Here is a 26,451-nt window from a genome sequence, read left to right as displayed (position 1 = left end):
CCACCAACAGTGTAAAAGTGTTCCTATTTCTCCACATCCTCTCCAGCACCAGTTGTTTCCTGACTTTTTAATGATCGCCATTCTAACTGGTGTGAGATGGTATCTCATTGTGGTTTTGATTTGCATTTCTCTGATGGCCAGTGATGATGAGCATTTTTTCATGTGTCTGTTGGCTGTATGAATGTCTTCTTTTGAGAAATGTCTGTTCATATTCTTTGCCCACTTTTTGATGGGATTGTTTGTTTTTTTCTTGTAAATTTGTTTGAGTTCTTTGTAGGTTCTGGATATTAGCCCTTTGTCAGATGAGTAGATTGCAAAAATTTTCTCCCATTCTGTAGGTTGCCTGTTCACTCTGATGGTAGTTTCTTTTGCTGTGCAGAAGCTCTTTAGTTTAATGAGATCCCATTTGTCAATTTTGGCTTTTGCTGCCGTTGCTTTTGGTGTTTTAGACATGAAGTCTCTGCCCATGCCTATGTCCTGAATGGTACTACCTAGGTTTTCCTCTAGGGTTTTTATGGTATTAGGTCTAACATTTAAGTCTCTAATCTATCTTGAATTAATTTTCATATAAGGAGTAAGGAAAGGATCCTGTTTCAGCTTTCTACTTATGGCTAGCCAATTTTCCCAGCACCATTTATCAAATAGGGAATCCTTTCCCCATTTCTTGTTTCTCTCAGGTTTGTCAAAGATCAGATGGCTGTAGATGTGTGGTATTATTTCTGAGGACTCTGTTCTGTTCCATTGGTCTATATCTCTGTTTTGGTACCAGTACCATGCTGTTTTGGTTACTGTAGCCTTGTAGTATAGTTTGAAGTCATAAATCATGCTGCTATAAAGACACATGCACACGTATGTTTATTGTGGCACTATTCACAATAGCAAAGACTTGGAATCAACCCAAATGTCCATCAGTGACAGACTGGATTAAGAAAATGTGGCACCTATACACCATGGAATACTATGCAGCCATAAAAAAGGATGAGTTTGTGTCCTTTGTAGGGACATGGATGCAGCTGGAAACCATCATTCTTAGCAAACTATCACAAGAACAGAAAACCAAACACCGCATGTTCTCACTCACAGATGGAAACTGAACAATGAGATCACTTGGACTCGGGAAGGGGAACATCACACACCGGGGCCTATCATGGAGAGGGGGGAGGGGGGAGGGGGGAGGGATTGCATTGGGAGTTATACCTGATGTAAATGACGAGTTGATGGGTGCCGACGAGTTGATGGGTGCAGCACAGCAACATGGCACAAGTATACGTATGTAACAAACCTGCACGTTATGCACATGTACCCTAGAACTTAAAGTATAATAATAATAATAGTAATAAAAAGTTAAAAAAAAAAAAAAAAAGAAAGTCCCTTCATTAGTTTTAAACATTCCATTGTCTTTGTAGGTGGGGAAACAGGAATGCCTCTGCATTTTTGGACATGTCTTTTGGACATGTCCCAGGCTAGTCTGAGAGTTGTGAAAGGAAAGGAATGGGATTCCTTCCCCCCAAAATGACATCCACAGTGTCCACAGTGATTTCCTGTCACCTTATACATACCGTAAACAAGTGTAACTCTCTCTGTTGCAATTGCTTATTTTACTAGGTCTGATTTCTCTGTTAGTCCAAATTCTTTGTGGAGAAAAGCATATTCACCACTGGTGGGAATGTAAATTAATTCAGCCATTGTAGAAAGCAGTTTGGTGATTTCTCAAAGAAGTTCAAATAGAATTACCATTTGACCCGGGATTCCCATTATTGGGTGTATACCCAAAGGAATGAAAATCATTATACCATAAAGACACATGCACGTGTATGTTCATGACAGCACTATTCACAATAGCAAAGACATGAAATCAACCTAAATGCCCATCAATGGTAGACTGGACAAAGAAAATGTGATACATATCTACCATGGAGTACTATGCAGCCATAAAAAAGAATAAGATTATGTTTCTTGCAGCAACACAGATGGAGCTGGAGGCCATTATTCTAAGCAAACTAATACAGGATCAGAAAACAAAATACCGTATGTTCTCATACGGTATGTTCAAATACAAACTTTGTTAATTTTGTATTTATTTATTCATTTATCCATTCATTTATTTAGAGATGGAGTCTCACTCTGTCACCAGGCTGGAGTGCAGTGGAGCAATCTTAGCTCACTGCAACCTCCGCCTTCCGGGTTAAAACAATTCTGCTACCTCAGCCTCCCAAGTAGCTGAGACTACAGGCCCAGCTTTCTACTTTCTTGACCTCGTGATCCACCCACCTTGGCCTCCCAAAGTTCTGGGATTATAGGCATGAGCCACCACGCCCGGCCAATTTTGTATTTATTAATGAGCTCTTTTTGGTTTGTTTTCTTGCTACTAGCATGTAAGTTTTATGAGGTAAAGAACATGTTTATCTCTATTATATTCCCAGGGCCAAAGACCATGCTATTTCTAGTAAGTATGTATTGAAATAATTATAAATCAGTTGAAGTTTTCAAATTTAGTTTGCATTTTTTTTCTGTCTTGCTAGGCAGGGAAACAAGCATTTGGAGGTAACATACACTAACATAGAAGTGTGTTAGTAGATGTGAGTGGCTAGATTTTGGCTAAACCAAAATTGAAAAGTCCTCTCAATACTACATGTTCAGATGTAAAGACACTGTATTGAGTGTACTTCTCAATTTTGGTTTAGCCATGAGGGCTTTATGTCTTTCAAGAAGGAATGCATCAGATCAAAAAGAAGTTATAAACAAACAAGTTAACCAAGTTTTCAGTGTGGAGAGCTGAAGCCCTGTTCTCCTGGTCCTAACAGGTCCTTATATGTATGGAAAAAATAGCCTAGTATCTCGATATAAGAGGGATATTTGAGATAATGCAATATAAACTCTTGTGACAAGTGCTTTCAAATGGACTGCAGAAGGGTAAGGAGATGTATTATGGTTAACCTTATTCTCAGATAATTTTTTGATCATGTGGACATTTTCTAGCCACTTTTGAATTATCTCAGCATTTCACAGACAGGAGCCAAGAGCTATTAGTATTTATTTGGAGTGAAAAAGAGCATGCTAAGAAATTAGAATAAGTATCTTTTCTCAGCAGACCCCAGACCATAAATGATCTGTATACAAACAAAGATCCATCAAAGTAAATCTCAAACTCAGTGTACGCACATCTCCTGTTGAGGATGGTGAGCTCCAGTGCCACATCATGGTGGCCTCTCCAAATTGGATGGGGCCACCTGCATGTTATATCCTTATTGGACACAGCAATGCTTTCTAGATTACATTTTAGTGTTTTAATTTATTTGTATGAGGAAGGGAGGGCAGCACAAATCATCTCATACCATCGAGAGAACTTCTCAGCACAAAGATAGTTTTGTATTTCTCCCTTCAGACAAAAACTTGGCAAATTATAACTTTGAAAGGCTTAGTTTTACCGAAGGGACAATTGCTATGGCTTGATGAGTTTAAATCAATATCCAAACGTCAGTGCTTTCATCCTCTTATGTCTAATAAAACAAAATAGGGTCCTTGGGGGTAAGTGAAGAAGAAATCAAAGTATTTTTAAGAGGCATCCGCCGGTGGAGTAGCCAAATGTCTCTCTGTTCTCAACTGCTATTGTTGTGGGCAACAAAAATAATCTGGGCCCAGTATTTACATAGCATAAGCTATGTACTAAAGTTTACTGGGACACATGTCCAGAGTCTTTCAGAAGGTGGAACAGGCAGTTTCAGTTGGCTTCTATAGTGTAATCAGCTATCCAGGAAGAAATCGCAAGAAAGAGTGCTACCTAAATTAGTTTCTCTAGAAATGGAATTTATGTTGCCTATAAAACTGTTTTCTTATTAATAGGTAACTTCCTCCTTAGTAAATTTGGTTAAAAAGTGTATATAATAGGCTTTGGTTTTCCTAAATTTTATAATAATCATTAATGGGTTTCTTCCTAGTCAATGTCAATTACTAACACAGCTACTTTGCTGTATTGACTTATTAAAGGGAGATAATAATGGTATGGAACCTGGGGCTTGGAAGCAAAAGGCCTTGTTTTTCATTTCAGTTCTTGGACTAAATAGTAGTGAGATCTAGACCAACATATTTTGAGCCTCAATTTTTGCGTATGTAAAATGGGGCAAATAATAATTTTAGAGATGGAGTAAAAATTAACTGTGATAATGCATTAAAGTGTTTAGTACTATGCTGAGCATGTAGAAAGTGCTCAACAGACAGTAGTTAATAATTCCAGTGACAATGACAGTGGTTGCCTTAACTGAGTTAACTTTTTAAGTCAGATGTCTAATTGGATTGCACATATAAATATAATCTTAAAACCAAACACAATAACAATAAACAACAGAAAGTCAGCACACATTTTTTCATTTTTCAGTCTTTTCTGCTTATGGTGCAAATATCCTAAATTATAATATCTCCTTGTTTTCTATTAACAGTGACCAAAAAAAAGCATATTGTTCCCAGCATTATTCTTTCAGTGTTATAGCAATACAGGCAAAATCAAGTGGAGAATAACATTATGATGCGTGTTGGGAAATGTGTATCTTTTGGTGTGGCTTATCCAGAGGGCCACTTTGTGCTAACGTAACTTCTGGGTCATTGTTCGACACTTAGCTTCAAAAGCTGTTGAGTGCTGATGGGTTTTGATATGTGGCAACTGCAGGCAGAAAATGTCAAGTGCAAGTAGTTTAAGGAGCACTCAGGAAACTATTTCCTGACTAAAAATACAATGAGACATTGCATCTTAAATCCAATCTAGCGTGTAGCCAGACTAAATGGAACAGAAGAATAAAATGTATTCCATTCATAATGAACTGAGACTGCACATAAAAGGATCTTTAAAATATCCAAATGGTTAAAATGGATTATATTTCCCTTTGGGAAAGGAAGTAGTCAAAGGGATAGGTCTGATGAACTGAGCTTATTAAATTGGCTTTTGGTGGTGATGAAAATTGTATTGACAAAAGGCAGTGGTATATATTTCACACACATTTGCAGAGGTAATAAACATGAAGTACTGCTCTGGTAAAAAGTTGAGATGCTTTATATTGTGACACCTAGACTCTGGTGGCATGCTTATCATCCAGAGTTGTGCTCAGCTTCGAGAAACTAAGATGATTTTATCAGTAAGCACCTTTATTGGTGGGGTTACTTTTCTTCCCTCCCTCCCTCCCTCCCTCCCTCCCTCCCTCCCTCCTTTCTTTCCTTCCTTCCTTCCTTCCTTCCTTCCTTCCTTTTCTTTTTTCTCTTTCTTTCTTTCTTTCTTTTTCTTTCTTTCTCTCTCTCTCTCTTTCTTTCTCTCTCTCTCTTTCTTTCTTTCTTTCTTTCTTTCTTTCTTTCTTTCTTTCTTTCTTTCTTTCTTTCTGTCTTTCTGTCTTTCTCTCTCTCTCTCTCTCTTTCTTTCTTTCTCTCTTTTTTTTTTTTTTTGACGGAGTCTCACTCTATCACCCAGGCGGAAGTGCTAGAGTGCAGTGGCGTGATCTCTGCTCACTGCAACCTCTGCCTCCCAGGTTCAAGGGATTCTCCTGCCTCAGCCTCCTGAATAGCTGGGCCTACAGGTGCCCACCACCACACCTGGCTAATTTTTTTGTATATTTAGTAGAGATGGGGTTTCACTATGTTGGCCAGGCTGGTCTCAAACTCCTGACCTCAGGCAATCCACCTGCCTCGGTCTCCCAAAGTGCTGGGATTACATGCGTGAGCCACCATATCCGGCCTGGTGGGATTACTTTTTAACTTCACGCAACTATGCATTACTTGAGATAATATTTGGGAATGGGAGGGGTAGACATCAATTTTTTCAGTTGACATTATCAGGGAAATTCCCATCCTTTTAGTGATATGGACGGGAGGCAGGGAGATATTGGGTGGAAGAGGGTGGTTCCCCAGCAAAGGCCCCACCCTCAAGCCTGGAAACCTGTGGCCCTAAATGGGAACAGGCATTTCTTTTTTTCACACCCAAATGTTGCCTTTTGATCCACAATGCCCTCCTATGCCATACCCATATACACCCCAAACCTCCATGAGCAGAAGAGCAGAGGAACAGAAGAGCAGTGCCGCAGGGAAGCAGAGAAGATAAGGAATGTCTGAATGTTGAGGAGTTTGGCTGGGGACAGTCAGAGAGGAGATCAGCCGTGGGACCACCAAACTCCAGGGGAAGATCGTCTTCCTACTCAATCCCCTTTCTGGTTCCCTATCCATCCCCCTGAGAGCCACCTCCATCCAGCAATGAAATCCCCTGCAATCACCATCCTTCAATTTGTCCGTGTGACCTGATTTTTCCTGGATGCCAGACAGGAACCTGGGTACCAAGAGGGCACTGAGCTAGTTAACACTTAAGCCTTCTGTGGATGGCAGAGCTAAAAGAGCACTGTAACATATCCACTGAGACTTCGGGAGTCGCAGGCACCTACCCCTAGACGCTACCATGGGACTGGAGCCCAAAAGCACTTGTCCCGGTTCCTGCACCTGCCCATTTGCATGCTCCCCCTCCTGTAAGGGGTTTGAGTGCACTGCAGCCAAACAGACAAGCCACACCCCTGTTGCACATCTTGCAAGGGGGGCCAGGGAACTATCCTGTTTTATTAGTACAATACCAAAGAATATATGAGTACTGTGAGTGCATATGAAGGCATGTTATTAACCTTGCTCTGGGAAACCCTCCTTTCCTAGTCTAGATTGTGAGTTATTTTATGATTCTTTACATATCCCAATTGATGTAGACATAATACATTTCATATTTCTGCCTTCATTAGCAAAATAAAACTCAGGTCCTCAGAGTTTTAGTACAGGAAGGCAATTCAGTGTGTGGAAAAGGGTGACTGACGTGGACAACAGTGGCTTGGTCTCTGAGATTTGAATGCCTTTGATTTATCTTCTTTAATATAGAAGGCACCATTATGTTGGCCTTTTGAGAACATCGCTATTTCTATAATGCTTTGTAGAAACATTGAAAAATAACCCTTCCCTTGCTTCCCAGTGGCCCAATTGAGACTTGACTGGAACTCTAAATAAAACTTACTATAAATTTGAGGATAATATAAGATAAATATACAGTGCCGCAGTCTCTTCATCTGTAAAGTGGAGTAACAATAATGCCTACCCTGAGAATCTCCAGTCTTCAGAATAGCATGTGACACCTGATGGAGTTTCAGAAAATGTTAGCTGCTATTATTGTTAACTTCTATTATTGTTACAGTGAGATCTATGGCTCTAGAATTTTGATGATCTCCATATTAGGATCTAAATAATAACACAGAAATCTCATCAAACAGTTCACAGTGAGGTTACCTAGAGATGAGCACTAGCAGGAAAGTAATACCATTCCTCGGCTGGAAAGACATAGGGAACAGGTGTTCCTGGAGCACAGAGACAAGGTCACCTGATAGAAGTGTGAACCTTGGAAGAGCTTTCTGGAGTGAGCTGGAGTCACAGAAGAGATTTAGCCATGCTGGAGAAGATATTCATGACGCAGAGAGGAGAGAAATACTCTGGATTCTCCTTTTTCTCCACCCCCCAGTCTTGTACCAGTTTCTCTGTTATTCAAATCCAGTAAGAAGCCTAATGAGCTGGCAGCCTGGTAAGCAAAGATTTCAAGGGTCAGTCCTCCCTCACCCTTTGTTACAGAGTATGTCAGAAAAAGGGTAACAGAAGGATCTGAGGGCCAACAGGCTCAGGAACAGCACAAGCTCATCTACAAGATAGGGCTTGCTCTCTGGGGCCACAGGCAGTTCTTATTCAACAGCTTTCTAGCTGCCCGACTTCCTGCATGTGCAAAGCCATTTTAAGTGCACTGCTCAGGAGCACCCTTTTCTGTATGATGGCAATGTCTTATCCAATTTTGTGTGTTCAACTTCTAGAGTAACCCCTGGTTCGGTGGTTCTTAATAAATGTTGCTGAACTGACATTCTCAAAGGACCATTGTAGGACCCAATGTGGTGATGTGCATGAAAGCACCTATTAAACTGGACAAACACAAGAAATTGCTCTGAGTCCACACTAGCCTTCCAACTGTCTGTAAAGAACTCTGACGTCGTGTCTCCTGCCACCTGACAATTAAAGCACTTGTCTTCCAACTAGAAACCATTTTCTTCTATCACTCCTGACCCAGGTGGATTACAGAAGTGTAGGAAATATCCTGGTGGAATCTGATTTCTTCTTGAATTAAATGATCTTTTAGAACTGTGATGATTTGTGAGAGCAAGACTAAATTCTTCAGAGTTAAACGGAATTGAGGTAAATGAGGGAGAAAGGATGAAATGAGACATCATTTGCATAAACACACATTAACAAAGAGGAGCAAACATTGTTGGTGGATTTTGCAGAACTCTGTTTATATGAAATGGCTTTAGAAACTGAAAAAATGGAGTTTATTCAAACAAGCTGGGAAACATGGCATTTTCTTAGGTATACTTTTCTAGTAGAAATGCGCCCTGCTCTGTGGAGTAGCCCTAACTCTTAGATCTAGGCCTAAGTTCAGTAAATATGGAATTCACCGTTTCAAAAACTGCAGACAGTGGTATCTTAACAGGAACTGTCTTAGTCCTTTTGTTTTCACCTTTTTTTCTATCACTGTGTAGTAACCTTCTTGAAGTAGTTCTGCATCAGGTTTCTTTTTTTTTTATACTTTTTTTTTAAAAAAATTTATTTATTATTATTATACTTTAAGTTGTAGGGTACATGTGCATAACGTGCAGGTTTGTTACATATGTATACTTGTGCCATGTTGGTGTGCTGCACCCATCAACTCGTCATTTACATCAGGTATAACTCCCAATGCAATCCCTACCCCCGCCCCCCTCCCCATGATAGGCCCCTGTGTGTGATGTTCCCCTTCCTGAGTCCAAGTGATCTCATTGTTCAGTTCCCACCTATGAGTGAGAACATGCGGTGTTTGGTTTTCTGTTCTTGTGATAGTTTGCTAAGAATGATGGTTTCCAGCTGCATCCATGTCCCTACAAAGGACACAAACTCATCCTTTTTGATGGCTGCATAGTATTCCATGGTGTATAGGTGCCACATTTTCTTAATCCAATCTGTCACTGATGGACATTTGGGTTGATTCCAAGTCTTTGCTATTGTGAATAGTGCTGCAATAAACATACGTGTGCATGTGTCTTTATAGCAGCATAATTTATAATCCTTTGGGTATATACCCAGTAATGGGATGGCTGGGTCATATGGTACTTCTAGTTCTAGATCCTTGAGGAATTGCCATACTGTTTTCCATAATGGTTGAACTAGTTTACAATCCCACCAACAGTGTAAAAGTGTTCCTATTTCTCCACATCCTCTCCAGCACCAGTTGTTTCCTGACTTTTTAATGATCGCCATTCTAACTGGTGTGAGATGGTATCTCATTGTGGTTTTGATTTGCATTTCTCTGATGGCCAGTGATGATGAGCATTTTTTCATGTGTCTGTTGGCTGTATGAATGTCTTCTTTTGAGAAATGTCTGTTCATATCCTTTGCCCACTTTTTGATGGGGTTGTTTGTTTTTTTCTTGTAAATTTGTTTGAGTTCTTTGTGGGTTCTGGATATTAGCCCTTTGTCAGATGAGTAGATTGCAAAAATTTTCTCCCATTCTGTAGGTTGCCTGTTCACTCTGATGGTAGTTTCTTTTGCTGTGCAGAAGCTCTTTAGTTTAATGAGATCCCATTTGTCAATTTTGGCTTTTGCTGCCGTTGCTTTTGGTGTTTTAGACATGAAGTCTTTGCCCATGCTTATGTCCTGAATGGTACTACCTAGGTTTTCCTCTAGGATTTTTATGGTATTAGGTCTAACATTTAAGTCTCTAATCCATCTTGAATTAATTTTCGTATAAGGAGTAAGGAAAGGATCCAGTTTCAGCTTTCTACTTATGGCTAGCCAATTTTCCCAGCACCATTTATTAAATAGGGAATCCTTTCCCCATTTCTTGTTTCTCTCAGGTTTGTCAAAGATCAGATGGCTGTAGATGTGTGGTATTATTTCTGAGGACTCTGTTCTGTTCCATTGGTCTATATCTCTGTTTTGGTACCAGTACCATGCTGTTTTGGTTACTGTAGCCTTGTAGTATAGTTTGAAGTCAGGTAGCGTGATGCCTCCAGCTTTGTTCTTTTGACTTAGGATTGTCTTGGAGATGCGGGCTCTTTTTTGGTTCCATATGAACTTTAAAGCAGTTTTTTCCAATTCTGTGAAGAAACTCATTGGTAGCTTCATGGGGATGGCATTGAATCTATAAATTACCTTGGGCAGTATGGCCATTTTCACGATATTGATTCTTCCTATCCATGAGCATGGTATGTTCTTCCATTTGTTTGTGTCCTCTTTTATTTCACTGAGCAGTGGTTTGTAGTTCTCCTTGAAGAGGTCCTTTACATCCCTTGTAAGTTGGATTCCTAGGTATTTTATTCTCTTTGAAGCAATTGTGAATGGAAGTTCATTCCTGATTTGGCTCTCTGTTTGTCTGTTACTGATGTATAAGAATGCTTGTGATTTTTGCACATTAATTTTGTATCCTGAGACTTTGCTGAAGTTGCTTATCAGCTTAAGGAGATTTTGGGCTGAGACAATGGGGTTTTCTAAATACACAATCATGTCATCTGCAAACAGGGACAGTTTGACTTCTTCTTTTCCTAACTGAATACCCTTGATTTCTTTCTCTTGCCTAATTGCCCTAGCCAGAACTTCCAGCACTATGTTGAATAGGAGTGGTGAGAGAGGGCATCCCTGTCTTGTGCCAGTTTTCAAAGGGAATTTTTCCAGTTTTTGCCCATTCAGTATGATATTGGCTGTGGGTTTGTCATAAATAGCTCTTATTATTTTGAGGTACGTTCCATCAATACCGAATTTATTGAGCGTTTTTAGCATGAAGGGCTGTTGAATTTTGTCAAAAGCCTTTTCTGCATCTATTGAGATAATCATGTGGTTCTTGTCTTTGGTTCTGTTTATATGCTGGATTATGTTTATTGATTTGCGAATGTTGAACCAGCCTTGCATCCCAGGGATGAAGCCCACTTGATCATGGTGGATAAGCTTTTTGATGTGTTGCTGAATCCGGTTTGCCAGTATTTTATTGAGGATTTTTGCATCGATGTTCATCAGGGATATTGGTCTAAAATTCTCTTTTTTTGTTGTGTCTCTGCCAGGCTTTGGTATCAGGATGATGTTGGCCTCCTAAAATGAGTTAGGGAGGATTCCCTCTTTTTCTATTGATTGGAATAGTTTCAGAAGGAATGGTACCAACTCCTCCTTGTACCTCTGGTAGAATTCAGCTTTGAATCCATCTGGTCCTGGACTTTTTTTGGTTGGTAGGCTATTAATTATTGCCTCAATTTCAGAGCCTACTATTGGTCTATTCAGGGATTCAACTTCTTCCTGGTTTAGTCTTGGAAGAGTGTAAGTGTCCAGGAAATTATTCATTTCTTCTAGATTTTCCAGTTTATTTGCGTAGAGGTGTTTATAGTATTCTCTGATGGTAGTTTGTATTTCTGTGGGGTCGGTGGTGATATCCCCTTTATCATTTTTAATTGCATCGATTTGATTCTTCTCTCTTTTCTTCTTTATTAGTCTGGCTAGTGGTCTGTCAATTTTGTTGATCTTTTCAAAAAACCAACTCCTGGATTCATTGATTTTTTGGAGAGTTTTTTGTGTCTCTATCTCCTTCAGTTCTGCTCTGATCTTAGTTATTTCTTGCCTTCTGCTAGCTTTCGAATGTGTTTGCTCTTGCTTCTCTAGTTCTTTTAATTGCGATGTTAGAGTGTCAATTTTAGATCTTTCCTGCTTTCTCTGTGGGCATTTAGTGCTATAAATTTCCCTCTACACACTGCTTTAAATGTGTCCCAGAGATTCTGGTATGTTGTATCTTTGTTCTCATTGGTTTCAAAGAACATCTTTATTTCTGCCTTCATTTCGTTATGTACCCAGTAGTCATTCAGGAGCAGGTTGTTCAGTTTCCATGTAGTTGAGCGGTTTTGATTGAGTTTCTTAGTCCTCAGTTCTAGTTTGATTGCACTGTGGTCTGAGAGACAGTTTGTTATAATTTCTGTTCTTGTACATTTGCTGAGGAGTGCTTTACTTCCAATTACGTGGTCGATTTTGGAGTAAGTACGATGTGGTGCTGAGAAGAATGTATATTCTATTGATTTGGGGTGGAGAGTTCTATAGATGTCTATTAGGTCTGCTTGCTGCAGAGATGAGTTCAATTCCTGGATATCCTTGTTAACTTTCTGTCTCATTGATCTGTCTAATGTTGACAGTGGAGTGTTGAAGTCTCCCATTATTATTGTATGGGAGTCTAAGTCTCTTTGTAAGTCTCTAAGGACTTGCTTTATGAATCTAGGTGCTCCTGTATTGGGTGCATATATATTTAGGATAGTTAGCTCTTCCTGTTGAATTGATCCCTTTACCATTATGTAATGGCCTTCTTTGTCTCTTTTGATCTTTGATGGTTTAAAGTCTGTTTTATCAGAGACTAGTATTGCAACCCCTGCTTTTTTTTGTTCTCCATTTGCTTGGTAAATCTTCCTCCATCCCTTTATTTTGAGCCTATGTATGTCTCTGCGTGTGAGATGGGTCTCCTGAATACAGCAGACTGATGGGTCTTGACTCTTTATCCAGTTTGCCAGTCTGTGTCTTTTAATTGGATCATTTAGTCCATTTACATTTAAGGTTAAGATTGTTATGTGTGAACTTGAGCCTGCCATTATGATATTAACTGGTTATTTTGCTCATTAGTTGATGCAGTTTCTTCCTAGCCTCGATGGTCTTTACATTTTGGCATGTTTTTGCAATGGCTGGTACCGGTTGTTCCTTTCCATGTTTAGTGCTTCCTTCAGGGTCTCTTGTAAGGCAGGCCTAGTGGTGACAAAATCTCTAAGCATTTGCTTATCTGGAAAGGATTTTATTTCTCCTTCACTTATGAAACTTAGTTTGGCTGGATATGAAATTCTGGGTTGAAAATTCTTTTCTTTAAGAATGTTGAATATTGGCCCCCACTCTCTTCTGGCTTGGAGAGTTTCTGCTGAGAGATCTGCTGTTAGTCTGATGGGCTTCCCTTTGTGGGTAACCCAACCTTTCTCTCTGGCTGCCCTTAACATTTTTTCCTTCATTTCAACTTTGGTGAATCTGGCAATTATGTGTCTTGGAGTTGCTCTTCTCGAGGAGTATCTTTGTGGCGTTCTCTGTATTTCCTGGATTTGAATGTTGGCCTGCCCTACTAGGTTGGGGAAGTTCTCCTGGATGATATCCTGAAGAGTGTTTTCCAACTTGGTTCCATTTTCCCCCTCACTTTCAGGCACCCCAATCAGACGTAGATTTGGTCTTTTTACATAATCCCATACTTCTTGCAGGCTTTGTTCATTTCTTTTTCTTCTTTTTTCTTTTGGTTTCTCTTCTCGCTTCATTTCATTCATTTGATCCTCAATCGCAGATACTCTTTCTTCCAGTTGATCGAGTCGGTTACTGAAGCTTGTGCATTTGTCACGTATTTCTCGTGTCATGGTTTTCATCTCTTTCATTTCGTTTATGACCTTCTCTGCATTAATTACTCTAGCCATCAATTCTTCCACTTTTTTTTCAAGATTTTTAGTTTCTTTGCGCTGGGTACGTAATTCCTCCTTTAGCTCTGAGAAATTTGATGGACTGAAGCCTTCTTCTCTCATCTCATCAAAGTCATTCTCTGTCCAGCTTTGATCCGTTGCTGGCGATGAGCTGCGCTCCTTTGCCGGGAGAGATGCGCTCTTATTTTTTGAATTTCCAGCTTTTCTGCCCTGCTTTTTCCCCATCTTTGTGGTTTTATCTGCCTCTGGTCTTGATGATGGTGATGTACTGATGGGGTTTTGGTGTAGGTGTCCTTCCTGTTTGATAGTTTTCCTTCTAAGTCAGGACCCTCAGCTGTAGGTCTGTTGGAGATTGCTTGAGGTCCACTCCAGACCCTGTTTGCCTGGGTATCAGCAGCAGAGGCTGCAGAAGATAGAATATTTCTGAACAGCGAGTGTACCTGTCTGATTCTTGCTTTGGAAGCTTCCTCTCAGGGGTGTACTCCACCCTGTGAGGTGTGGGGTGTCCGACTGCCCCTAGTGGGGGATGTCTCCCAGTTAGGCTACTCAGGGGTCAGGGACCCACTTGAGCAGGGAGTCTGTCCCTTCTCAGATCTCAACCTCCATGTTGGGGGATCCACTGCTCTCTTCAAAGCTGTCAGACAGAGTCCTTTGCGTCTGCAGAGGTTTCGGCTGTGTTTGTTATTGCCCTGTCCCCAGAGGTGGAGTCTACAGAGACAGGCAGGTTTCCTTGAGCTGCTGTGAGCTCCACCCAGTTCGAGCTTCCCAGCAGCTTTGTTTACCTACTTAAGCCTCAGCAATGGCGGGCGCCCCTCCCCCAGCCTCGCTGCTGCCTTGCTGGTAGATCACAGACTGCTGTGCTAGCAATGAGGGAGGCTCCGTGGGTGTGGGACCCTCCCGGCCAGGTGTGGGATATGATCTCCTGGTGTGCCTGTTTGCTTAAAGTGCAGTATTGGGGTGGGAGTTACCCGATTTTCCAGGTGTTGTGTGTCTCAGTTCCCCTGGCTAGGAAAAGGGATTCCCTTCCCCCTTGCGCTTCCCAGGTGAGGCAATGCCTCGCCCTGCTTCAGCTCTCGCTGGTCGGGCTGCAGCAGCTGACCAGCACCGATCGTCCGGCACTCCCCAGTGAGATGAACCCAGTACCTCAGTTGAAAATGCAGAAATCACCGGTCTTCTGTGTCGCTCGCGCTGGGAGTTGGAGACTGGAGCTGTTCCTATTCGGCCATCTTGCTCCGCCCCCTTTTTTTTTTTATACTTTAAGTTGTAGGGTACATGAGCATGATGTGCAGGTGTGTTACATGTGTATACATGTGCCATGTTGGTGTGCTGCACCCTTTAACTCGTCATTTACATTAGGTGTATCTCCTAATGCTATCCCTCGCCCCTCCCTCCACCCCACAACTGGCCCCGGTGTGTGATGTTCCCTTCCCGTGTCTAAGTGTTCTCATTGTTCAATTCCCACCTATGAGTGAGAACATGCGGTGTTTGGTTTTCTGTTCTTGAGATAGTTTGCTGAGAATGATGGTTTCCAGCAGCATCCATGTCCCTACAAAGGACATGAACTCATCCTTTTTATAGCTGCTATCTCCTTGAAGAGGTCCTTCACATCCCTTTTAAGTTGTATTCCATGGTGTATATGTGCCACATTTTCTTAATTCAGTCTGTCAGTGATGGACGTTTGGGTTGGTTCCAAGTCTCTGCTATTGTGAATAGTACTGCAATAAACATACATGTGCATGTGTCTTAATAGCAGCATGATTTATAATCCCTTGGGTTTATACCCATTAATGGGATGGCTGGGTCAAATGGTATTTCTAGTTCTAGATCCTTGAGGAATCGCCACACTCTTTTCCAAAATGGTTGAACTAGTTTACAGTCCCATCAACAGTGAAAAAGTGTTCCTATTTCCCCACAGCCTCTCCAGCACCTGTTGTTTCCTGACTTTGTAATGATCGCCATTCTAACTGGTGTGAGATGGTATCTCATTGTGGTTTTGATTTGCATTTCTCTGATGGCCAGTGATGATGAGCATTTTATCATGTGTCTGTTGGCTGCATAACTGTCTTCTTTTGAGACGTGTCTGTTCATATCCTTCGCCCACTTTTGTTGGGGTTGCTTGTTTTTTTCTTGTAAATTTGTTTGAGTTCTTTGTAGGTTCTGGATATTAGACCTTTGTCAGATGAGCAGATTGCAAAATTTTCTCCCATTCTGTAGGTTGCCTATTCACTCTGATGGTAGTTTCTTTTGCTGTGCCGAAGCTCTTTGGTTTAATTAGATCCCATTTGTCAATTTTAGCTTTTGTTGTCATTGCTTTTGGTGTTTTAGACATGAAGTCCTTGCCCATGCCTATGTCCTGAATGGTATTGCCTAGGTTTTCCTCCAGGGTTTTTATGGTTTTAGGTCTAACATTTAAGTCTCTAATCCATCTTGAATTAATTTTTGTATAAGGTGTAAGGAAGGGATCCAGTTTCAACTTTCTACATATGGCTAGCCAGTTTTCCCAGCACCATTTGTTAAATAGGGAATCCTTTCCCCATTCTTGCTTTTGTCAGGTTTGTCAAAGATCAGATGGTTGTAGATGTGTGGTATTATTTCTGAGGGCTCTGTTCTGTTCCATTGGTCTGTATCTCTGTTTTGGTACCAGTACTATGCTGTTTTGGTTACTGTAGCCTTTTAGTATAGTTTGAAGGCAGGTAGCATGTTGCCTCCAGCTTTGTTCTTTTGGCTCAGGATTGTCTTGGCAATGTGGGCTCTTTTTTGGTTCCATATGAACTTTAAAGTAGTTTTTTCCAATTCTGTAAAGAAAGTCACTGGTAGCTTAATGGGGATGGCATTGAATCTATAAATTACCTTGGACAGTATGCCCATTTTCACGATATTGATTCTTCCTATCCGTGAGCATGGAATGTTCTTCCGTTTGTTTGTGTCCTCTTTTATTTCGTGTTTGCTCTTGCTTCTCTAGTTCTTTTAATTGTGATGTTAGGGTGTCAATTTTAGATCTTTCCTGCTTTCTCTTGTTGGCATTTAGTGCTATAAATTTCCCTCTATACACTGCTTTAAATGTGTCCCAGAGATTCTGGTATGTTGTATCTTTGCTCCCATTGGCTTCAAAGATCATCTTTATTTCTGCCTTCATTTCGTTGTCTACCCAACAGTCATTCAGGAGCAGGTTGTTCAGTTTCCATGTAGTTGAGTGAGTTTCATAATCCTGAGTTCTAGTTTGATTGCACTGTGGTCTTAGAGACAGTTTGTTGTAATTTCTGTTCTTTTACATTTGCTAAGGAGTGCTTTAATTCCAACTATGTGGTCAATTTTGGAATAAGTGTGATGTGGTGCTGAGAAGAATGTATATTCTGTTGATTTGCGGTGGAGAGTTCTGTAGATTTCTACTAGGTCTGCTTGGCGCAGAGCTGAGTTCAATTCCTGGATATCCTTGTTAACTTTCTGTCTCATTGATCTGTCTAATGTTGACAGTGGAGTGTTAAAGGAGGAGGAGGAGGCAGTGTGTCCGTTCTCAGATCTCAAACTCCATGCTGGGAGAACCACTACTCTCTTCAAAGCTGTCAGACAGGGACATTTAAATCTGCAGAGGTTTTTGCTGCCTTTTGTTTGGCTATGCCCTGTCCTGAGAGGTGGAGTCTGCTGAGGTAGTTAGGCCTCCTTGAGCTGCGGTGGGCTCCATGCAGTTCGAGCTTCCCAGCTGCTTTGTTTATCTACTCAAGTCTCAGCAATGGCAGGCACCCCTTCCCCAGCCTCGCTGCTGCCTTGCAGTTAGATCTCAGACTACTGTGCTAGCAATGAAGAAGGCCCTGTGGGTGTGGGACCCTCTGACCCAGGCATGGGATATAATATCCTAGTGTGCCTGCCTTTTTCTAAGACCCTTGGAAAAGCACATTATTAGGGTGGAAGTAACCTGATTTTCCAGGTGTTGTGTGTCATGGTTTCCCTTGGCTAGGAAAGGGAATTCCCTTCCCCCTTGTGCTTCCCTGGTGAGTCGATGCCTCACCTTGCTTTGGCTCTCACTCAGTGGGCTGCACCCACTGTCCTGCACCCACTGTCCGACACACCCCAGTGAGATGAACCTGGTACCTGAGAAGAAATCATCTGTCTTCTGTGTCGCTCACACTAGGAGCTGTAGCCTGGAGCTGTTCCTATTTGGCCTTCTTGGAACCGCCCCAACTCTGCATCAGGTTTCTATTTCCTTGCACACTGAGTGTGAAGAAAAAGTAATTTTTAGCTGCATGGTGTATGACTGAGGGATTGTTTATGATGTGTTGGTAAATGTTTAACAGTTTAGTCCCCAGGTGCAATTCCAACATGAATGTGGGTTGATCTTTTCATTCATGTGAATGAGGATAGTGAAATTGAAACAAGAAATACATATGTCAGAATATCACTGGTTTATCAATGGCTTCTTTACTGAATACTAAAAGGCTATTTTCTCTTTTGTGCTCTGCATAGTTAACTGTTACAAAACATTTTAAAGTTTATCCTACATTACTAATGTTTCCTTCACTTCATTAAGTTTAAACAATAAAGACCCAAAATACCAAGAAACCAACAGCAATATACAGACCCTTATTTGTAGTGTTTGCTGGCTCCTGTGGTGTAAATATTCTTACCATGGCCAATTTCAAGCTACATATCTGACATTGCTGAATATGGAGATAGAAAGAGAAAGCAGCAGTCCACCATTTACCTCTCTTGTATCTATATGTATTTCCATCATATAGATACAAGAGAGGTAAATAACCTCAAGAGTATAGATAATAGTAAATGTAGTAAAATAATTAAGAAATTATGAGTTTTGGGTATATTTTAACAACTTAATTCAAGTATGACAATATATAAAATTGTGTATATTTAAGATGTACAACTTAATGTTTTGATATACATTGTAAAATTATCACCACAATCAAGCTAATTAACATACATGTTACATCCACATAGTTGCCATTTTCATTGCTCTCTATTCCATATGTAGATTCAGCCTCACATTCCACTGTATGGATGTGCCATACTTTACTATTTTTGATTAGTGTCTTCATTGTTTCCAAAATTTCTCTCTTGTCAGCTACATTAAAAAATGCCACTTGGTAGATATGTGTGAGGATGGGCTATTTCCAATAAAAAGATCCAACTGGCATGATTGCTACACACACACACGCACACACACACACACACACCCTGAAAGAGCAAGCAAACTAGGACATCCAGGTAAACTAGTCATGAATAAGAAAAATCTGGAGAGAGCGAAACTAAAGTGTTCATAATTCTTCATTTTATATGAAAGGGAACTGGAAGTTATTCTTTCAGATTAGATATGTCCATATATAAGTATTAATTTAAGAATTATTGTAGAGGTAGGCCACGGTGGCTCATGCCTGTAATCCCAGCACTTTGGGAAGCTGAGGCAGGTGGATCATGAGGTCAAGAGGTCAAAAATATCCTGGCCAAAATGGTGAAACCCGTCTCTACTAAAAAATACAAAAATTAGCTGGGCGTGGTGGTACGTGCCTGTGGTCCCAGCTATTCGGGAGGTTGAGGCAGGAGAATCACATGAGCCCGGGAGGAGGAGGTTGCAGTGAGCTGAGATCATGCCATTGCACTCCAGCCTGGGTGACAGAGCCAGGCTCCATCTCAAAAAAAAAAAAAAAAAAAAAAAAAAAAAAAAAAAAGAATTGTAGAGTATATTAATTAGCTAACAATTTAATATGCAGCTACAACCTTCCAAATTTAGTTTCCTTTTAAGATCAAAAAGCAAAAGAAATCATAAGCCATACAATAAAAATTAGAATTAAACAATAACAATAGATAAATATAAAATTCAGACCCAAATAGTAAGGTGAGACATGATAAAAGACAACTGAAAAGCAGTATGAGTGAATTATATAAATTTATCCTATTGAAAGTCAGAATCTCAGATATGAATAAAAAGAAATGTCAAATGTTAATTATTTTAGGTACCGTAACAATTTTATATAGGAAACTTGACCTTAATTTATAGTGCCCAGGGATGAGCTGGCAACTTACTTTGAAATGATACAGAAAAATAATGAAAACTACTATGGCAAGGTCTTAATAATTATTGAATATACATGGTACATGTAAGGATATTATATTCTTTATATTGTTCTGTATTTTAAAAAATTTAGTGATAAAAAATTTGGAAAAATATAAAAGTTCCTTCAAAACCCCATGTAAATCACTTACTTTTAAAAAAAATTTCTACACTATTATAAATTTTATAATTTATAGCATTTATAGTATTTCTAAAGTGAATAAATAACTGTAAGATTTCTAGTACAATTGAAACAGATTTTGCTCTTTCTGATATCCCCTCTTGTAAAATAGAAAAATAAAAATTAGTGGCTTATTTAAATGTATTAAGCTAAACAAGACAGATTTAACAATGCTGCTTATGTAACACACATAAACTGAAAGTGAGATTAAAAATGAAAGGCTAAACATGCACTTTAATTCTTAAAAAACACTGGGATTAGGAATCATACCTGGACTTCATTTCCAGCACCATTGCTTTGTAGAGCTGTGCCCATGGCTAAGTAACTATCTTGGCATCTCTGTTTCTTCATCCATGATGAAGGTCTCATGGTTCCTGCCTTCTTCAAATGTCTTCCTGACTATAAAGTGATATGACATAATTTAAAATGCTTTGGTAAACTGTACAATGTCTTATAGCATAACACAAGTACATATGGCCAGGGTATTAAAATTTCCAATTGGAAAATAGGCACTTTGAAATGGCCATCAGAACAAGAGTGTAGATATTGTTGGCTTTTGATGTTCATAGATTCTTCTCTCTGCTTAAAAATAGAGGCTTCCTGGGAGAATTTCTAGAATTCTTTCCATTTTATTTCCTTATGCTATTATGCTACACCCTGCTATTGAGACAAATTATTTGACTTTTCTCAGGTTTGTAAACCATAAAGCTAGTTAGGTAATGTAATGCTGCAACTCTTTGGGAAGTGAGGGATGGGAGAGAAAGAAGAGAAACATTCCTCAGAATACCCTGGCTGTTGCATAGCCTCCGAATTGTGCCACCTCCTATGAATGTGATATCTGTCCTCTCTCTTGCAGTTCCAGATGAGCACACCTTTCAGTCCATTTGCTGCCAACACCACCTACAGGGATCCCACAGTAGCCATTTTCATTGGGCTAAACAGCACAAAGAGGCTATTGTCGGAGAGCAGATGCAGGAGAAGATTTTGCCAAATGGCATATTCTAAGGTGAGCAGGTTTTCACAAACGAAGCGTTAATCACAGTCTTCTGACACTACCAATTATGGAAGAAAACCAAGAATAAACCTGCAAATGAGAAGAGCCCTTTCTTCCCTTCTCAAATTAAGAAGGCAAACATATTGGAAATGCAAAAGGAAAACAGATTTGCTGAAAGATAGACATCTTAAGCAGAAAAAGCTTCACTTTTTTAAAAGTAATAAGAACAAACATTTTCTTCTTTTTTTTTTTACCTGGATGAATTGTCAGCAGAAATGCCTTTGAAAGTATAATTGCACTAATTTGTTACCTTATATATATTTATTTTATGGCATTATGTAGAACCTTGCTACCTAAAGTCCAGTTCTATGAACTAGTAACATCAGAATTACCTGAGAGCTTGTTAAAAATGCAGAATTGCTAAAGATTCACTTGGCTTTTTTTTTTTTGGGGGGGGTTCCATATGAATTTTAGAATTTTTTTTTTCTATTTCTGTAAAAATGTTATTTGAATTTTGATAGAGATTGCATTGAATTTATAGATTGCTTTAGCTAAAATGGACATTTTAATAATATTTATTCTTAAAAAATAAAATAGAACTATCATACGGTCCAGCAATTCCACTTCTGTATATATAGCTAGAGGAAATAGAATCAATATGTTGAAAAAATATCTGCACTCTCATGTTATTGCAACATTATTCATAATAACCAAAATATGGAATCAAACTAAATGTCCATCAATAGATGAATGGATAAAGAAAATGTGGTATATATACACAATGGAATACTATTCAGCCTTAAAAAAAGAAAAAAAAAATCCAGTCATTTGTGGCACATAGATGAGCCTGAGGGGCATTATGTTAAGTGAAGTAAGCCAGGCATAGAAAGACATGTTGTATGATCTCCCTTATATGTAGAATCTTAAAAAGTTGATCTCATAGAAGTAGAGAATAGACCGATGGTTACCAAGGGCTGAGAGTGAGAGTAAAGGAGATAGAGAGTGGGGAGATATTGGCTGAAGGGATCAAAGTTTCACTTCAATAGGAGAAATAAGCTCTGGAAATTGACTGTACAGCATGGTGACTACAGTTAATACTAATGTATTATATAGCTGAAATTGCTAAGAGTAGATTTTTTTTGTTTGTTTTTTGAGACAGGGTTTCACTCTGTCACCTAGGCTGGGGTGCAGTGGCGTGATCTTGGCTCCCTGCGGCCTCGACCTCCAGGGCTCAAGTGATCCCCCCTCAGCCTCTCTAGTAGCTAGAACTACAGGCACATGCCACCATGCCCAGTTATTATTATTATTATTTTTGTATTTTTAGTAGAGACAGAGTTTCATCATGTGTCCAGGCTGGTCTCAAATTCCCGGGATCAAGGAACCCACCCACCTTCGCCTCCCAAAATGCTGGGATTACAGACATCAGTCAATACACCTGGTACTAAGAGTAGATTTTAAATGTTCTCATCATAAAAAATGATATGTATGTGAAGTGATGAGTATATTAACCAGCTTGATTAAACATTTCACAATGTATACATATATATCAAAATATGTTGCCCACCATGAATATATAATTTTTCATTTCAATTGAAAGTAATAGTAAAAGTGCAGAACCACAGGCCCCTTCTCGTATCTGTTATCAGAATCTGCATTTTACTTAGAAGATTTGTATTAGTGTGAAATGCACTATTCTAGAATATCAGCTTCTAGAGGGCAGGCATGTCACATCTTTCTGTGTTCATCCATATCATGTAGCACCTGCTGGTCTAATGGGAATCACTCAACATGCTGCGCGTATGAGGAATGTTTGTTTACGATGCTATTTAACTTTAAGCATAGTACTTTTGCATGGAATTGGTGTTATTGCTTAGGGAATTTCATGTGGAAGAAAACACACTATGTGTTCACCAGAAAATAGTGCATAAAAAACTAAATTTCTCAGCTACCCTTGCAAAAATCAAGGCCATGCCCTGAGTCTAACCAGCCAACAGGGTCCGGATAGAATTCATGGTCACATGATTTCCAGTGCAATCCTTAGGACTGATTACACAATTCGTGAGACCTAGTGTAAGATAAAATGTGATGCTTCTTTGTCCAAAACTAATAACTTCAAGATGGTGACAGAAGAGCAACAAACCAAAAAAGGCTCTTCTCAGCAATAAATGAGTGGGTGGGGGCTGTGCTACAGTGTTCTGGTGTCATGCATATCAACTAGTGCCAGCCGCATTCTACTGCCTCTCTTCCCTGGCCCTGGCAACTCCTGAAACCATGTGTGAGATGGTAGCATGGCAAGGCGCTAGAGTCTTGGTCAGTCTATGTCCCTGAGTGACCATGGGGAGCAGAGCCCCTGCTAACACTCTTTATATAGGGAATGAGAAATACTTTAGTTTCTGCAAACCACTGAGATTTCAGAGTTCATTTGTCACCTTTTTGCCATCTGGCCTGATTTTACTTATACATCAGAGTTGCTGCCAATCATACATGAATCAAATCGAGAGGAAGAGATTGAAACACAACTGGGAGACTGAGGAAGCAAATATGAAGAGTTGGTATGGAGAACAGAACTGAAATATCCAGACTTGTAACAGAAAAATATTTAAGGGAAGATTGGAATTTTTATTTAGAGAGAGTTTGAAAAAAAAAAAGGAAGATGAAAGAAACTTCCACCTGATGTCTGTCTTTTTTCTTAGTTAATGTGAAATAACCAAAACACCTGATAATCATGGAAAGTGAGCTTAAGAGTTTATGAAGATGCATTTTGAAATAACTACTGTGGAAAACCTTCTAAGAGACCACCAGGAGATGAATAAGAGGATATGTGCAGAAAAGGTCAAGATAAATTAACCTTTGGGTGAAGTCGAATAACCCAACTGATGGAGCCAGAGAGGATGGAAGGAAGATGTGGTCCAATATCATGAACTAAAAAGGTAGTTTGAGTTAAATTTTAAAGAATATCTATCATTTTGTAATTAAGAACTGATTTTTCTATTAATGTAAATCATGACCATTTTGACAGTTTCAAGTAGGTTTAAAAAGTCACGCATGGTGATTGTCACTTGGGAAAGGGCATCTGGCCACTTAGAAAGGTCTCCAAAGGTGGCATTTCATTTTCTTTGGTAAAATTACCACAATGCAAATAATGATTGTTATCCCTGAAAACTCAAAAGTCTGATATTGTAAGGAAAAATCGAAATGTCTAGCTGACTAAGATAGAGTAATCACATTCTCTCCCTCTATCCAAACTACATAGGAAGCTAATTTAAAACTGTATTGCTAATTGACTGTATTTCCCCCAAAGAAATGAAGATAATTGCGGACACTTATTAAGTGCTCACTGTGTGCCTAATACCCTTCTAAATGCTTACATGTATTTCTTGAAATCTCACAACAACCATGAAAGCAGGATTCTTGTTATCTTCATTTTCTCAGATAAGAATAGTTAGAGAGAGACTAACTTGTCTGAGGCTGCATAAGTAATAAATAGTCTATGATTTCAAATGTTTATGATTTCAAATGTTTGTCCTTTCTGTGACATTGGGGTTAAGAGAAGTAGTCTGATATACCATTAGAAAAAACAGACTACTCCGGTTGGTCCAGTCAGCTTAGCCTGTCGCTTTAGGTAAGCTACAAGGGAAGCTGTTTTCTTATAAGGCTGCTTGGAGAGGCAGACTAGCTTCATGGTTAAGGTGTGGATGTTGGAGTCATAATTCTTGGGATCACACTTTTGCTCCACCAGTGTCATCTTCCATAATTTGTTCAAATTACTGAACCTTTTGTTTGTTCCCTAAACTGTAAAACATGGAGCCTATAGAGTAGTTATAAAGATAAGTGAGATAGGAAGACTGAACACAGCACTTGGAATATTAAGAACTCAATCAATGTTAGCTACTGTTGTTAGTGGGAGTAGAAACAAATAAAAGGTAATTTTTGATTATTTTATTAGGTCCATCTTATAATATTTTCAGCAAATACTTTCTTTAAATATTCGGTATAACTGGCTCCCAAAGTTACAAGGAATCCTTTCTGTCAGCAGGGCAAAGTGCTCTCTCTTTAGCTTAGCTGTTCTGCAATCCTGTATCAGTTTTCTTTCTCTCCCTATCTTTCACTACTATCCAACATGAACACTTCAATCCAGCCCCTCAAACAAACCCCAGTGCCTTTGCTCACCTCATTTCTCTTTTTCATTCTTCAGATCCAGCCCAGATCTCACCGTTTTAACAACTCTCCTTGGAACACTGTGTTCTCCAGTAATGTCCTTCTCTTCTGAGCTTGAAGAACACCAATCTCTGCTAATATTTCTTGTGTTGATTACTTCCTGTACTATTTTCTCAATGTTTGCTTACAAATACATAGGCGAGATAAAGACCTCAGGCATCAAACAGCACTCTTTAAATTAGCCGATTAAGCTCTATTATTTGACTTGACCGCTTTGAAGAAAAGATATTTTAATGTGTCAAAATGTAAGAATAATTTTTAATGATCCGGTTTTACATACAAAAGAGACCTCAGACTCTTACTTCACCCCTGCTGTCCAATACATTCCTGAATTCTACTCTGTCTTCTGAGTGGAGTCGGGGATGGAGTGGGGCCAAGGAATACAGTAAATGTCTGCTCTGCCCATTAATTTACAATAAAGAAAAAAACGTTGATGGCATCAAGCTCCCTGCAGTCAACATAGCTTTGCAAAAGCAGGTTTGTCAAAATAACAAGTGCCTTTCAGGAAGCATTCACATCCTATATGAATTCTTTGTTGCCATTCGTTGTTTTTGTTCTTTCTAGAAAATATATTTCATTACCTACTATGTGTTAAGGCTCAACTAGAGTTCCTCAAACTATTAAATGCTTAATAAATATTTGCTGAAAGAAGAATGCATTGTATTAGGCAAAACAAACAAACAAACAAACAAACAAAAAACCCAAAACATTCTAACCTCTAAATTAAAAATATCTGCACCTACATGCCCGTAGATAGATAGATAGACCTATATGGTGACAGAGTAATTAAATTCACATTAATTTCTTAGAATAGACTCTTGAATCGATGCACCTACAGTACTCTGCAGTATAGTCAGAAGAAATTCAACTAGGAATTATAATGTGTAAAAACCGAAAAGTAAGCATAGGCAATAAAAAATGTATTTTAAAATATCATGTTACAGAAAAGGAAGGCAAAGTGATTGTTACAGCAGAGAAGATTGATGATTCTTTCCTCAGCTTAAATCTTTGTCGATTAGTACATCTATTTTTCTCCTAGAGATATGTTTGTTAGCATTAAATCACGAACCCATCCATATGGACAGGATATATATGCATATATCCTGAGACTGCTGGGCATTTGGGTTCTATGCTTGTCTCGAAGAATAATGGCTAAGATAGGTAGGAGACCATCAGTCACCTTGAGGCATCTGGTGCCCTCTCAGTCTGATAATGGCTCATACATTCTCACTAGAGTAGTTAGTGGTGGCTTTTAAGAGAGTGTGTTACTGCTTCCTCCCTTCAAATGATTCGTTATTTCACTGTGCTGCTCTCTCACTTTAATTCGACTGACCACACACAGAGACTGCTAGAGCAATGAAGAGTTCAGGGAAACTGTATGTCAAACAGGCCTGAGAATGTGGGACTTGGAGCACCTCTGCCAGGTGGCCTGGTAAATGACCGTACATAGATGTCC

At 39.4% G+C, this 26,451-nt stretch overlaps 1 long non-coding RNA gene across 1 annotated transcript in view; it reads left to right on the top strand.

Moving 5' to 3' along the window:
* The window catches only part of LOC123574050 (uncharacterized), a 77,723-nt gene extending 54,022 nt beyond the window's left edge, over window positions 1-23,701 (top strand). The window contains exons 2-3 of the long non-coding RNA XR_006698882.2: window positions 20,640-20,789; window positions 23,471-23,701. This is a non-coding gene — a long non-coding RNA (uncharacterized lncRNA). The remainder of the gene's footprint in view (window positions 1-20,639; window positions 20,790-23,470) is intronic.
* The last annotated feature ends 2,750 nt before the right edge of the window (window positions 23,702-26,451 follow it).

Source organism: Macaca fascicularis, chromosome 6 (assembly GCF_037993035.2).
Source record: "Macaca fascicularis isolate 582-1 chromosome 6, T2T-MFA8v1.1".
In the NCBI taxonomy this organism is placed as follows: Eukaryota; Metazoa; Chordata; class Mammalia; order Primates; family Cercopithecidae; genus Macaca; species Macaca fascicularis.
The sequence above is the reverse complement of the archived record's forward strand: the minus strand, read 5'-3'. Positions and strand labels throughout refer to the sequence as shown.